Here is a 14,063-nt window from a genome sequence, read left to right on the forward strand (position 1 = left end):
CAGTACTTAATAATTTCTGGACAGGTCCACCAGATATGGACCATGTCCCCTCTATGACCACAGCCTCTCCAACATTGATCTGAAGCCAGAGGGTAGATTTGGTTTAATCGTGCTGGGGTAAGATACCAGCCAAACATAATTTTGTAGATATTTTCCTTTATTGTAGTGCATAGGGAGGTCTCCGAGGCTGTCTCCCAGATTTCTTCCCAAGTCTCTCTGTCTATAACAGTGTTCAGGTCCGCTGCCCATTTGAGCATATAGTCATGTTCTTTTGGGGTCGAGGAGCGCTCTAGAGCCCCGTATATATCAGAGATTAGACCCTTCTGGTGGGTCTTTGTCTCGCAAAGAAGCTCAAATGATGTGAGAGTGGGGTATTCTGGGAGAGGACATGTTGTCCTAATAAAGTTTCTAATTTGGAGATATTTAAATGTGTCCAATTCTTTAATTTTATATTTGGTCCTTACCTCTTGGAAGCTCAGAAGCCTCCCCATGCTCAGAAGATCCGCAATCGCCTCTATACCCCTTGTGCTGTATTGTTCGAACAGTTTAGATCCACATCCCGGGGGGAACTTTGGATTGTTGAGAATGGGGGTCAGTTGGGAGCTTTTGGTAGTAAGGCCATGTTTGTATTTACAACGAGACCAGACGTCCCATGTGAAACGGGAGGCCTAAAGTTTCAGGTTGTGTGTATGACCCTCTCCTCTGTCCAGGCTCCAGAGGCAGGCTTGCAGAGAAGGCATTTTGGCACATTGAGTCTCTATCTCTACCCAACTACAACGGGTCGGGTCAGAATTCCACATCACCACCTGCTTGAGCTGTGCAGCTAGGTAATATCTGTGTATGTCCGGAACCCCCATACCTCCCCTAGATCTTGCAGCCATCAGGACCGACCTGGCGACTCGGGGTCTTTTGCCCTGCCAAATGAATTGAAATATTCTGTTTTGCATGTTTTTAAGATCAGTGCCTGGGACGTGGATCGGGAGTGTTTGAAAGAGGTATAACATTCTTGGGAGTATATTCATCTTAACGGAAGTCATTCGACCGATCCACGAGATCTGGTAACCTGCCCACTGATCTAGATCCTTTTTGATCTTATCCCATAAACGCGGGTAGTTATCCCGGTAAAGATCCCGATAGTGCCTTGATACATTTACTCCCAGATATTTAATGTATGCAGGGCACCATCTGTAGCTGAAATTGGTTTTGAGGAGGTGAACTTCGGGATCCGGGAGACTAAGATTGAGGGCCTCTGATTTGTCGCTGTTTATCTTATATCCTGATACTCTGCCAAACTCCGTCAATTCCCTCTGGAGGTTAGAGATGGGAAGTTAGAGGTTTAGTCAGGGTAAGGATGATATCATCAGCGAATAGGGAAATTTTGTATTGTGAGTTGTCGATCGGGATTCCCTGGATGTTCGGGTTCCCTCTAATTTTAGACGCCAATGGTTCAATCGTGAGGGCGAAGAGGAGGGGAGATAGGGGGCATCCTTGACGGGTACCGTTCTGGATTAGGAATCGTTCCGAACCTCCGCCCGAGAGGCGCACCGAGGCTGAGGGATTCTGGTAAAGTGCTTGAACTCCCTTTAGAAACGAGTCTCTGAAGCCGAACTTAATCAATGTCTGGTTTAGAAATAGCCAATCAATCCTGTCAAATGCCTTCTCTGCATCTAGGCTCAGCAACATTGCCTTTGAGCCTGAAAGGTGGGCATGATCTACCAAGTTTATAATTTTGCGTGTATTGTCTGAGGCCTGACGACCCAGGACAAACCCGACCTGATCCTTATGTATTAATCTCGGGAGGATGGGATTAAGTCTGTTCGCCAAAATTTTACTGTATAGTTTAAGGTCGTTGTTCAACAATGAGATTGGTCTGTAACTGCCGCATTGGGTGGGGTTCTTCCCAACCTTTAGTATTATTGCCAAATTTGCGGACGACATTGTGGATGGTATAGGGCTCCCTTCTAGAAATGAGTTGAACAAACTTAATAGATGTTTGGACAGAATGGGGAAGAATTTTTTGTAGTATGCATTCGTGAAGCCATCGGGGCCCGGTGCCTTAGAATTTTTTGAGGCTCTAACGGCCATTTCTAATTCGTCTAGCGTGATTTTCGCATTTAGGTAAGTATTTTCTTCCTCTGTTAATGAAGGAAGGTCGCATTCGGCTAGGTAACCGGCGGCTAAAGCCGTATCCGCCTCTTTAGTGTGTGCAGAGTGGGCTCTTAGGTTATATAGTTTAGTGTTAAATTTGGTAAATTCCTCTGCTATCTTTTTTTCATTGTATTGGAGTTCACCAGAATTATTCCTGATTGCAGTGATTTGCGATCTTTTCTGTATTCCTCTTAATTTGCTGGCAAGAAGTCTATCGGCCTTGTTCCCTTTATCATAATACCGCTGACCCGTCCATCTAAGAGCTTTTTCTACACTTTCTAATTGGATGGTCCTTAAATCGTTTCGAGCAATTGTCAACTGTTTATAAATTCTCCGGGAGGGGTTATTTTTATGCTGTTGCTCTAAGTCGATTATTTTGGTTGTGAGCTCTTTAGTTAATTTGAGTTTAGATTTTTTCCGGTGGGAGGCAATCGAGATAAGATTTCCTCGAATTGTCGCCTTATGGGCTTCCCACAGGCTTGCTGGAGAGGTTACGGAGCCTTTGTTTATTCTGAAGTATTCCTTAAGGGATTTTTTGAGTTCCATCACTGTCCCGGAGTGGTTCAGTAAGGAATCATTGAGTTTCCAGCAGTATGAGATAGTTTTCCCAAAGGGGATGGATAGGGTCATGGTGATGGGAGCATGATCCGACCATGTAATTGGGCCGATATCTGTGTCAGTGGTGGCCTCTAGGACGTTCTTGGAAGCAAGAAAGTAGTCAATACGGGAGTAAGACTGGTGAGGCGCCGAGTAAAAAGTATAATCTCTTTGTCCCTGATGTTGTGTTCTCCAAATGTCTACCAGAGAAAAGTCCCCGATAATGTCCTTGAATTTTTTCCCCAGTCTTTGTGACTGAGTAGAGTGTTGTCGTCCTGGGTGGCTCGATTTGTCTTCCTTAGGGTTGAGAGCCATGTTTAAATCCCCTGCAATGAGTATTGAGGATAGATATTGTGGGTCAATTTCTTCCAGAACCTTTTTAAGAAATTCAGTCTGGTTTTCGTTTGGGGCGTATAGGTTAATAAGGGCGATTGACGTGCCGGATAGTGAACCATAGACTACAATAAATCTCCCCTCTGGGTCTGCCTGGGTTTTGGTTAGATTAAATGGGGTGCCCTGTCGGAACAGAATGGCAACCCCTCTACGCTTGCTGCTGAAGGATGAGAAATAACTCACTGGATATGCATGCTGAAATATTTTAGGCGGCTCTTGTGACGTAAAATGCAGGTCGGGTCGTAGAACGTACACCAGTGAAGACGGGCCGGGTGGAGACCCAGAAAGTTCTGCGACTTCCACCGGCTTCCTCGTCGCCGGGTCGTCTTTTTTTTTTTTTTTTTTAAAGGGAGGGGGGGTTGAGGCCCTGGTTTGAGCCCTCCGTCAGTGGGGCCTACTAGAAAGTGATGTTATATACCTGGAGTGCTTAGAGTCTGATGGAGGGAAGAGAGGGTGTATGAGAGGGGACCCTGATCCGTTGGTGTGAGGGGGGGAGGGTTTGGGGGTGGATGTAGGGGGAGTGGGTCACGGGGGGAAAAAAAAGGGTAGGGGGGGAGTGAAGCAAAAGAAAAGGGGAGGGGGGGGGAGTAGAGGGAATGGTGCGATATCGGGACATCTTCCCTTTTGGAGGGGACCTGGGAGGGGGTGAGGGTGGGGGGGGGGGTCCCGGGGGACGAGAGGAATAGGGGATGGGGAGGGGGGGGGGTACAGGATGAAACCGTGAACCTTCAGCGTTGTGCAGGAATCACAATTCACAATTTACACATTATGCATTTAACTTTGCGTAGGTGGTGAGCGACCTCGTGTGGTGGTCCTAAGTACTGCGCCTGTCGTGACCATAGTCATGCCCGTGCATGATCAGGCAGGTTCAAGGGTGAGTGGGCCATCTCAGGGGGATGGGGTTTGGGAGGGGATAGGGAGAGGAAGGGGAGGGGTACATGGGGAGCAGAGGAGGGTGGGGACACAGGGAAAGGAAGGGGAGGGGGAGGGGTACAAGTTTATACATTCCACCTTAGGCCTTTATACATAATTTACATTTTGCAATGTTAGTACCAGACCTTCGCTGTGGCTATATTTATATAGCGCTTTATAAGAGAGGCAATACAGTACAGAGAATTATAGTACAATAAGTGCAACAAACAAAATCAGACAATAGGAAAGGAAATCCCGGCCTGGAGAGCTTACAGTCTTAATGCTAGATCCATGGAACTCTGTTGTGTTTACGCTAATAACGGGACATTCCTGAAATTGGTACCTGACCCTGTGTGGTAGGCAGAGACACAGGGGCAGTGCCTGCCAATATCATAAAGAGCAGTGCACTTCCTATTTAGTAGAAGTGTGTGTCAGAGTTAAGAGTTCAGTCCAGAGTTAGAGTCTGCTGAGTCTGTCACCTGGCTGGCCCAGGGTGACAGAGAGAGCCTATATCAATTGGCCGTTGGAGAAGGGGAGCCATCAGCCTCTGAGTAGAGCTGATGCAACCTTAGTTAGGGAGGTGGACCAATTCCTCTCACCCTGTTTAGGGGGCGAGGGAAGAGCTAGCCCCACCCTGGGTGCCATTGACCTGGGGTGGTGGCAGGGACACAGAGACCATCCTGAGGGCTGCTTTTAAAGATATACAGTGTGAGACTGGAATCTCTCATCCCCGAGGGGGGGGGGGGGACTCTCTGGAAGGATTCCACCCGTATTCCTGGGGCTCAGAGATGGAGGCGCTGCACCATTACATACATACTGTAGTTACAAAGTTACATAGTTACATAATAGATGAGGTTGAAAAAAGACGTACGTCCATCAAGTTCAACCTATGCTAAATTCAGACAACAGATACTTTATTCTATATCTATACTTACTTATTGATCCAGAGGAAGGCAAACAAAAAACCCCATTAAGGGGAAAAATTAATTCCTTCCTGACTCCAAGAATTGGCAATCGGATTAATCCCTGGATCAACATCCTTCCCATATACTGCACCGACACACTTTATTCGAGCAAATACCCGGTATGTACCTGGCAGATACCTGGAATGCGCCACTCCTCACCTCTAACAAGCCCCGTTGCGTTTGCCTTCCCAGCCTGGGTTCATGCCTGGCTGATGGGTGGCTGATCTGTTAAATGATAATGATTAGGATTTAATAGGCTGCAATGCTTCGCGTGTCTACCAGATGGCATAAATTCATGAATTGTAATGCAGTATATATATATATACTGTGCAGTATTGCAGCCAGCGGGAATAAAATGCTTCAATCCCTGCTTGGAAAATAACTCAATGCACTCGGGCAGAAAACAGTCACAAACCTCAATACACCCGGGTATACCCGAATTCGTGGGACTAGCCAAGCTCGAATAAAGTGTGTCGCCAGTGTATACTTATTTGGTATATCCCTGTATACCTTTCCCATCTAAAAAGATGTCCAACCTTTTTTTGAACAAATCTATTGTATCTGCCATCACAGTCTCCATGGGTAATGAATTCCACATTTTAACTGCACTTACTGTAAAGAACCCTTTCCTTTGTTGCTGGTGAAATTTCCTTTCCTCCAACCTTAAGGGATGGCCCCGAGTCCTTTGTACTGCCCGTGGGATGAATAGTTCTCTTGAAAGCTCCTTGTATTGTCCCTGAATATATTTGTATATAGTTATCATAGCCCCTCTTAGACGCCTCTTTTCTAATGTAAATAAATCCAATATAGCTAGCCTCTCCTCACACTGTAAGTTAGAATGTCCATCCCCTTTATTAATTTGGTGGCTCTTCTCTGCACTCTCTCTAGTTCCATAATGTCTTTTCTTAGGATTGGTGCCCAAAATTGTACTCCATATTCAAGGTGTGGTCTTACTAATGCTTTGTAAAGGGGCATAATTATGTCTACTTCCCTTCCATCTATTGCCCGTTTGATGCAAGATAAGATCTTGTTTGCCTTTGCAGCTACTGCATGACATTGGGCACTATTGCTAAGCCTGCTGTCTACAAGCACCCCTAAATCCTTCTCCATCAAGGATTCCCCCAATATATCTCCATTTAATTTGTAAGTCGCCTTTTTATTCTTGCATCCCAAATGCATAACCTTACATTTATCTGTATTAAACCTCATTTGCCATTTACCTGCCCACGTTTCCAGTCTCTCCAAGTCCTTCTGAAGAGAAATTTCATCCTGCTCTGATGAGACGGAGGCATTCACCCCAGAAAACTGCTCCTGTCATCCCCCATACCATCGCGGGAGACTCAGGCCCCCCTGTTGCCAGCAGGTATGCACCACACTCAGACACGTAGCCAGACCCTAGTACAGAGGAGGGGGGCCCGATCTGCGATTGGCCCAGGGAAGGGGGGCTACATTGGGAATCGATGTTATTTTTCTTCATATTAATGGGTATCCTCAAAGCTAATGATATGCCAAAATGACGTCCATTAGCAAAACTACAATTGTTTCTTCACTTTTTCTGCTTGATCAATAGGGTGACCAGATTTCGAAAATGAAAAACCGGGACACCTTAAAAAATAATTTATTAAACAAATTACATCACGTGACACCCCCCGTTGCCATGACAACAAGACACTCTGATGCCCCTGCAGTGTTAGTGTGTATAGAGGTGGGGGCTTTGCTTGGGCCCTTCAACTCTTACAGCCAGGGCATTATTGGCCAGGAATGCCCAGTTCGGAGGGGATTACTACTTCAAAATGTATTTGATTCGTAACAACATAAAAAAACTCTAATACCAATAACTAACAACCACAGACAATGATAATCTAAACCATCAAAAAAAATGTCTACGGCCCTTGTTCAAGCATGTTTGCGGTACTTACCAGATAAATCAGTGCCTGCAATCCACGACTGTATCCGCCTCTCCGAGCGTCTGAAAGCAATCCAGCGTTCCTGGTGTGTGGCTGAAGAGGTGAGGGACTCCCTCCTCTCAAACGGAAAAGAAGAGCGAAAAATAGAGTTGGAACATACCTATCATACAGGGATGAGAGAGAGAGAGACAGAGAATGAGACAGAGACAGAGAATGAGAGAGAGACAGAGAATGAGAGAGAGACAGAGAATGAGAGAGAGACAGAGAATGAGAGAGAGACAGAGAATGAGAGAGAGACAGAGAATGAGAGAGAGAGACAGAATGAGAGAGAGACACAGAGAGAGAGAGACAGAGAATGAGAGAGAGACACAGAGAGAGAGAGAGACAGAGAATGAGAGAGAGACAGAGAATGAAAGAGAGACACAGAGAGAGAGAGACAGAGAATGAGAGAGAGACAGAGAGAGGGACATAGGGAGAGAGAGACACAGAGAGAGAGACAGACACAGAGAGAGAGAGACAAAAGTAATGTACTGTTTAACCATTATACCGTACCCCCTAGTATTCGTGTAATCATTGTCCCACACCCCCTATTACTCACGCTTTGGCAATACTGAAATGTTCTTTTGACAGAGACACACAGAGAGAGACAGAGACACAGAGAGAGAGACAGAGACACACAGAGAGACAGAGACACAGAGAGACACACAGAGCGAGACAGAGACACAGAGAGAGAGACAGAGACACACAGAGAGAGACAGAGACACAGAGAGAGACAGAGACACAGAGAGACACACAGAGAGAGACAGAGACACACAGAGAGAGACAGAGACACACAGAGAGAGACAGACACAGAGAGAGAGAGAGAGACACGGGCCTATTTAGTAAGCGTCGATAAGGCTGCGTCTATAGTATTTCAGACGGAGGGAAGGCACACACGCTGCAATACACTTGCTGAAGCCTGAGCTTTTTTATGGCTTTGAAGGGTATGCAGCGGGTGCGATTGGGGGCGTGGCAATAAATATTTGGAGGCGTGGCAATAACGTTCCGGCGCGGACGTCACTTCCCTACCTCACATCCCGATCCACCGGCATTTTTTCAGATGCAGCATCTGAAGCACTGTGCAGACAAGAAGAAAAATGCACACAATGCGCACCAGAGATTAAAATATAGTAAATTATTTATTAATAAAACAAGAAATAACCGAGGGGGATCCAACCCCACCTCAGTACTTTCTTCTCGTTGCTATTGCCACACTATACGTCCTGACGCCGGAAGGGAAGTTGGTACGCGACCAAGACGAGACACCGGATTTACAGTGGAACCACAACATACCACAGATTGCTGGAAGACCACACTGCGAGGGGCGCAGCCTATCGAGTTTCCCGGTCATCGTCCAAAGTCTGGAGCTGCGGATTGACCACCGGATTACCACGGAGCCCGAGCCTGTCTCATACAATGCTTTTACCAAACGGATGTTTGTGAGTTTGCTATTTTTATCTTGTCCAGGAAATGAAATTGTTAAACCGAATTTACACATGGAGCGGGCGCTTTCTCTTCTTTTTTTTGTTTAGATATCTATCGAGGAGGTGGTTGTTTCCCTGAAGAGAGCTGCCAGGGCTCCAGAGGACGCCTGAATTGGATCCTTTTATGATTGAGTTATAACATAGCTATTAGAGCTAGGTTTCTGGACTTTTATTGTGTTTAGGCATACTGCACCGACACACTTTATTCGAGCAAATACCCGGTATGTACCTGGCAGATACCTGGAATGCGCCGCTCCTCACCTCTGACAAGCCCAGTTGCATTTGCCTTCCCAGCCTGGGTTCATGCCTGGCTGATGGGCGGCTGATCTGTTAAATGATAATGATTAGGATTTAATAGGCTGCAATGCTTCGCGTGTCTACCAGATGGCATAAATTCATGAATTGTAATGCAGTATATATATATTTACTGTGCAGTATTGCAGCCAGAGGGAATAAAATGCTTCAATCCCTGCCTGGAAAATACCTCAATGCACTCAGGCAGAAAACAGTCACAAACCTCAATACACCCGGGTATACCCGAATTCGTGGGACTAGCCGAGCTCGAATAAAGTGTGTCGCCAGTGTAGTGTTTATTATTATTTTATTACAGCTACTTTTTAGTAATTGCACTGTTATTAATTCTGACCACTAATTCTCACTGCCATTATAATCTCTCTCTAGCCACAACCAAATTTCTATATCAGCTATATTATTTATTGGTTATACCAGGGGAGCACAAACTTTTGCAGCTCGCCCCCCTGCCTTCCCTCTGCTGGTGCTCGCGCACCCCCCCCCCCCTTACCTTGATGCGGCGTCACGTGACCTGCAGCGGCATTTGACGAGGGTGACGTCACATGACCCTGCGGCGTAATTTAACATACTGTGCTATATGTATGCACACACAGCTGTCTCTTACACATACAAATACTGTTTTTACATCCCTATACATCAATAGGGACCACAAAGTATCCACACACACTTTTAGTTGTGCTACAAACTCTCACATTTCCACACCCACCCACACCATTTATATCCACTCCCACTCCACACACACCTTTTGTAAAGCACTGTACTGCTGCGACACACTTTATTCGAGCAAATACCCAGTATGTACCTGGCAGATACCTGGAATGCGCCGCTCCTCACCTCTGACAAGCCCCGTTGCATTTGCCTTCCCAGCCTGGGTTCATGCCTGGCTGATGGGCGGCTGATCTGTTAAATGATAATGATTAGGATTTAATAGGCTGCAATGCTTCGCGTGTCTACCAGATGGCATAAATTCATGAATTGTAATGCAGTATATATATATATACTGTGCAGTATTGCAGCCAGCGGGAATAAAATGCTTCAATCCCTGCCTGGAAAATAACTCAATGCACTCGGGCAGAAAACAGTCACAAACCTCAATACACCCGGGTATACCCGAATTCGTGGGACTAGCCGAGCTCGAATAAAGTGTGTCGCCAGTGTATATACTGTGGGCTCTCCATTCATTTTCATTCACACTGATACACATACACACTCTTTCATCACTTGCTTTCAGGAACCTTTTGACACCTCTAGGCATAAAACACATCCACACCGGGGGAAGGACCAGCACAGATAACATTCCAAGAGACACTGTTTTTAAGTATACCTTTTGCTTGCTTCATTCATTGTAACATCGCCGGAAGAAGAGATCAGTGTATCTCGAAAGCTCGCACAAATAAAAGCATTTCTTTAGCCACAGAACGGTATCATCTATTTATTTTTTGATTATTGAAGCTCGGCTAACACGGTACTGATACCTCTATATATATATATTGCGCGCGCACACACACATATAACGTTTTATCCAACTTTTTGATTTATCATTTGTAGAGAAAATGAACAATGCCGCCAGAAGTGCTATTTTTCAAAATGTAACATCTCTACTAATTAGTGTAAAATGATACTTCATATAAAGCAGGTTATGGGACCCAGTATAAAATGACCTTCATGTTTCTTATCACATCCCAGTGTATGGATACTTTCTATTATCACAAGCTGCTAACATGTGACAGGGCTCAGAGTCTGAGCCCAGAATGTGACATACAGAACATTCTCATTCTAAATTTCAAAAAATAATGTGTTGATTTCTGACCTGACTGCCGTGGTTACAGCTCAACCACTCTGTTCTACTGTATGTCACCACTTTCTGCCACAACCAGCTGACGGTGGATCTGCAAGGAGTTCAACGCTCATTGGCATCACATCTGTGGCTTGGTTGACGTATCATTTCTCCAGCTTTTTATTGTATTGTTTTTAAATAGATTATATTTATTTAGTTGAATAGATATTTATTTAGTTTAATAGATATTTATTTAGTTTAATAGATTATATTTCTAAGTTTAATAAGTTATATTTCTTAGTTTAATAAGTTATATTTCTTAGTTTAATAAATTATATTTCTTAGTTTAATAAGTTATATTTCTTAGTTTAATAAATTATATTTCTTAGTTTAATAAGTTATATTTCTTAGTTTAATAAGTTATATTTCTTAGTTTAATAAATTATATTTCTTAGTTTAATAAGTTATATTTGTTAGTTAATAGATTATATTTGTTAGCACAGTAGATTATATTTACTAGTATTTAAGTCTCCCCCTCAGTGCCCCATTAGGACCCGTGCGCATATTTCACATCTTTTCGGAGTCGCTTATTTTTTAGACCCTCGGAGCCGAAACCTAAAGGGGTCAGCTAAGAAAGTTCGGATCAAGAGGAGCCGCACAGCTTAAAGACAGAACATTTCCAAGGGAGATGGAGACAATTTGGGTAAGATCTGATTAAAGGACAACCTTTGAGGAAGGAAAGGGTGACGGGGGAGTCTAAGAGGGGGGTGAGAGAGCAAGGTGGTGTGTCAGATTGGGGCAGAGCAAGAGAACGCAAAAATGATGGGGATTTGCTGCACACCAAAAAAAAACAATAAGTAGTGATACTTTTACCGGTGCCCCTTAGTCTCAGGGAAGACCGGCATTTCGTCCAATGGATACAATATGATTGATGGGAAAGGGCACACGGATTTGAATAAAAAAAGATAATTTATTGTGCCACAGACTACAATGTTTCGGCTGCTGGCCTTTCTTTGCTGGATTTAGTGGGTTTAGCCACTTTAACTGAGAAAGACCAGCAGGCCGAAATTTTGTTGCCTATGGCAGTGCAAGATGAAACAGGTTGGGGGGGGTGGGTTCTCGCAAAGTCGCCGACCCATGGGTGAGTGTCTCCGGTGGAAACTAGTCCTGGACCCCGGGAAAGCTGTCTGTGGCCCATACAAGCTGAGTAACATGTAGAAAGGACATATGTATGTTCAGAATGAGTTAGCATGGTATTTTGAGAGGCACCATAGCAGGTCAGTGCAAGTCAGTGCAGAGCACTGCAAGGTCAGTCAATATGAGGAAGGGTCCGATGGAGGAGTTGGAGGGTCCCAGAATATCTCTTAAAGCAGGGGTGCGCAAATCGAGGGGCACGACATTTTCTTGGGAGGAGGGGCTCGGCGCTTACAGAGGCCCCTCGCTCTTCCCCACAGCATTTAAATTAAATGCCGGAGATCGCGCGCAAGGCCTCTGTAAGTTCCCTTTCCTTGTCTCCGGCGGCTTCTGGCGACAGCAACGTGGCGTCACATGATGTGGCATTGCCATAGCAACGTGATATCACATGACGTCGTTACATCAGAACGTCGGAGACAAGGTGGGGAAGGTGGAGGGGGGAGCAGGGGGAAAAGGTTGTGCAACCCTGTCTTAAAGCATTGTCCTGCATACAGATCAGAGGCCAAGAATGGATATGGATATCCGATGTGAAGCCGGAAATAAGACAGAAAAGACCGTTTCGGGGGAAGAAGGTGAGTGATGAAATAGCCGTCACTGTGTAACTCTTCCAATTACCTGCAACTTCATGCAGAGAAATAGCAACGCTTGTTTTTAACGTGCTAAGCGCCTAATGGGGAATTCAACTGCTGAGAGGTTAAGGGAGTTACTAACCCAAACTCAGCGACGTTTCTGTGTCTCTGTGATAACTCCCCCAGGACATGCCTGAAAACCAGAGGTAACTCAATGTATTTTTGATAAATAGAAACATGACCTTCTGGGGTGGGGTATATAATGGGTACTGGGCCTGGGGAGGTGGGTATAACGGGTACTGGGCCTGGTGAGGTGGGTATAACGAGTACTGGGCCTGGGGAGGGGCGTATAACAGGGTACTGGGCCTTGGGAGGGTTGTATAACTGGGTACTGGGCCTGGGGAGGTGGGTATAACGGGTATTTGCCCTGTGGAGGGCGGTATAACGTGGTATTGGGGATGGGGTATAAGTGGCACAGGAGCTCTTGCGATACAGAGTATCACTGTCCCTGGTTACAAACACTTCATGTCTCCTGCAGATCAGGACATGCACGAAGGTGGTGCCCTTTGTGCCACCAGACGACGAGGCGGGCTACGAGACGGACGACGAGGCATACGACAAAGCGGGCATCAAGTGGAACAATGAGGTGGGCTACAAGGCGGCCGATGACGCAGACGTGGTGTACGATGACCAAGGAGCATACGACAGGTGTGGCCGGATCTGCTGCTTCACCTTTTTTAGGCGGAGGAGAAGACCCCGGGAGCAGGTAGGAGAATACGAGAGGTGCGGACAGATCTGCTGCTTCACCTTTTTTAGGCGGAGAAGAAGCCAGGAGCAGGTAGCAGAGGAGCCAGGGCGTAGATACAGGGGTATTCTAGGGGCCCTGAGAAGTTGGTTTGACCGCAGGAGAGGCAGATAAGATCAGGAAGGCTGTGGGAGGGGCAGGTACTAGAGGGAGATAGGGATATTGGGCGTGAGAGGGTGAGAGAGAACAGGGAGCAGGGCCGGAGCACGGGTTTCATGCGCCCGAGGCGAAACTTAAAATTTGTGCCCCAGTTGTATAAAAAATAATAAGATAAATAAAATAATAAAATAAACAGTGGCGTAGCTATCGGGGCTGCAGGGGTTGCGACCGCATCCCAGCGCGACGCAAAATAAAAATAAAAGGGCGCCAAAATACTGGATAAAAAAAAGAATAATAATTTTAAAAAAAAGATAAATAAATAAAATAATAAGAGGAAAAAATAATAATGATTATTAATGCGCCCCTAGGAGCTCTGCGCGCTAGGCGACCGCCTAATGGCTGGCCGGCCCTGCGAGGTATGCGGGATGAAAAGGGGTGAATGGGATAGATATGCAGGGGGATGGGGGAGCAGGTGAGTTATACACTGGGGCACAAGGGCCCCATCACCCGCATCTCTATATACTGAGTGGTCCCCTGTGTATAACAACGCTGATCTGTGCTGCTCCATCTGATCTCACTGCGCAGTGATCCAGGGTCCATCCGATCGCCATTTAATGGGGTCAGGAAGGAATTTTTTTCCCCCATTGCACAGCAGGGGTTATGTTTCGCCTTCCTCTGGATCACACCAACAAACTGCCCTTTGTGCATGAATTATCAGTGAGATCTTTATACACCCTGCATTGGTCTTCACCCCTTTGCTGCCGGAGGGGCCTGCAATGCATTGCTCTGCGTGTTACTATATCGCTCTGCAATGTGCTGCAGGCCCCTCCCAGCAAAGAGATTAATTATTTCAATAAAATAC

The sequence above is a fragment of the Ascaphus truei genome, chromosome 16, assembly GCF_040206685.1.
Source record: "Ascaphus truei isolate aAscTru1 chromosome 16, aAscTru1.hap1, whole genome shotgun sequence".
Lineage (NCBI taxonomy): Eukaryota > Metazoa > Chordata > Amphibia > Anura > Ascaphidae > Ascaphus > Ascaphus truei.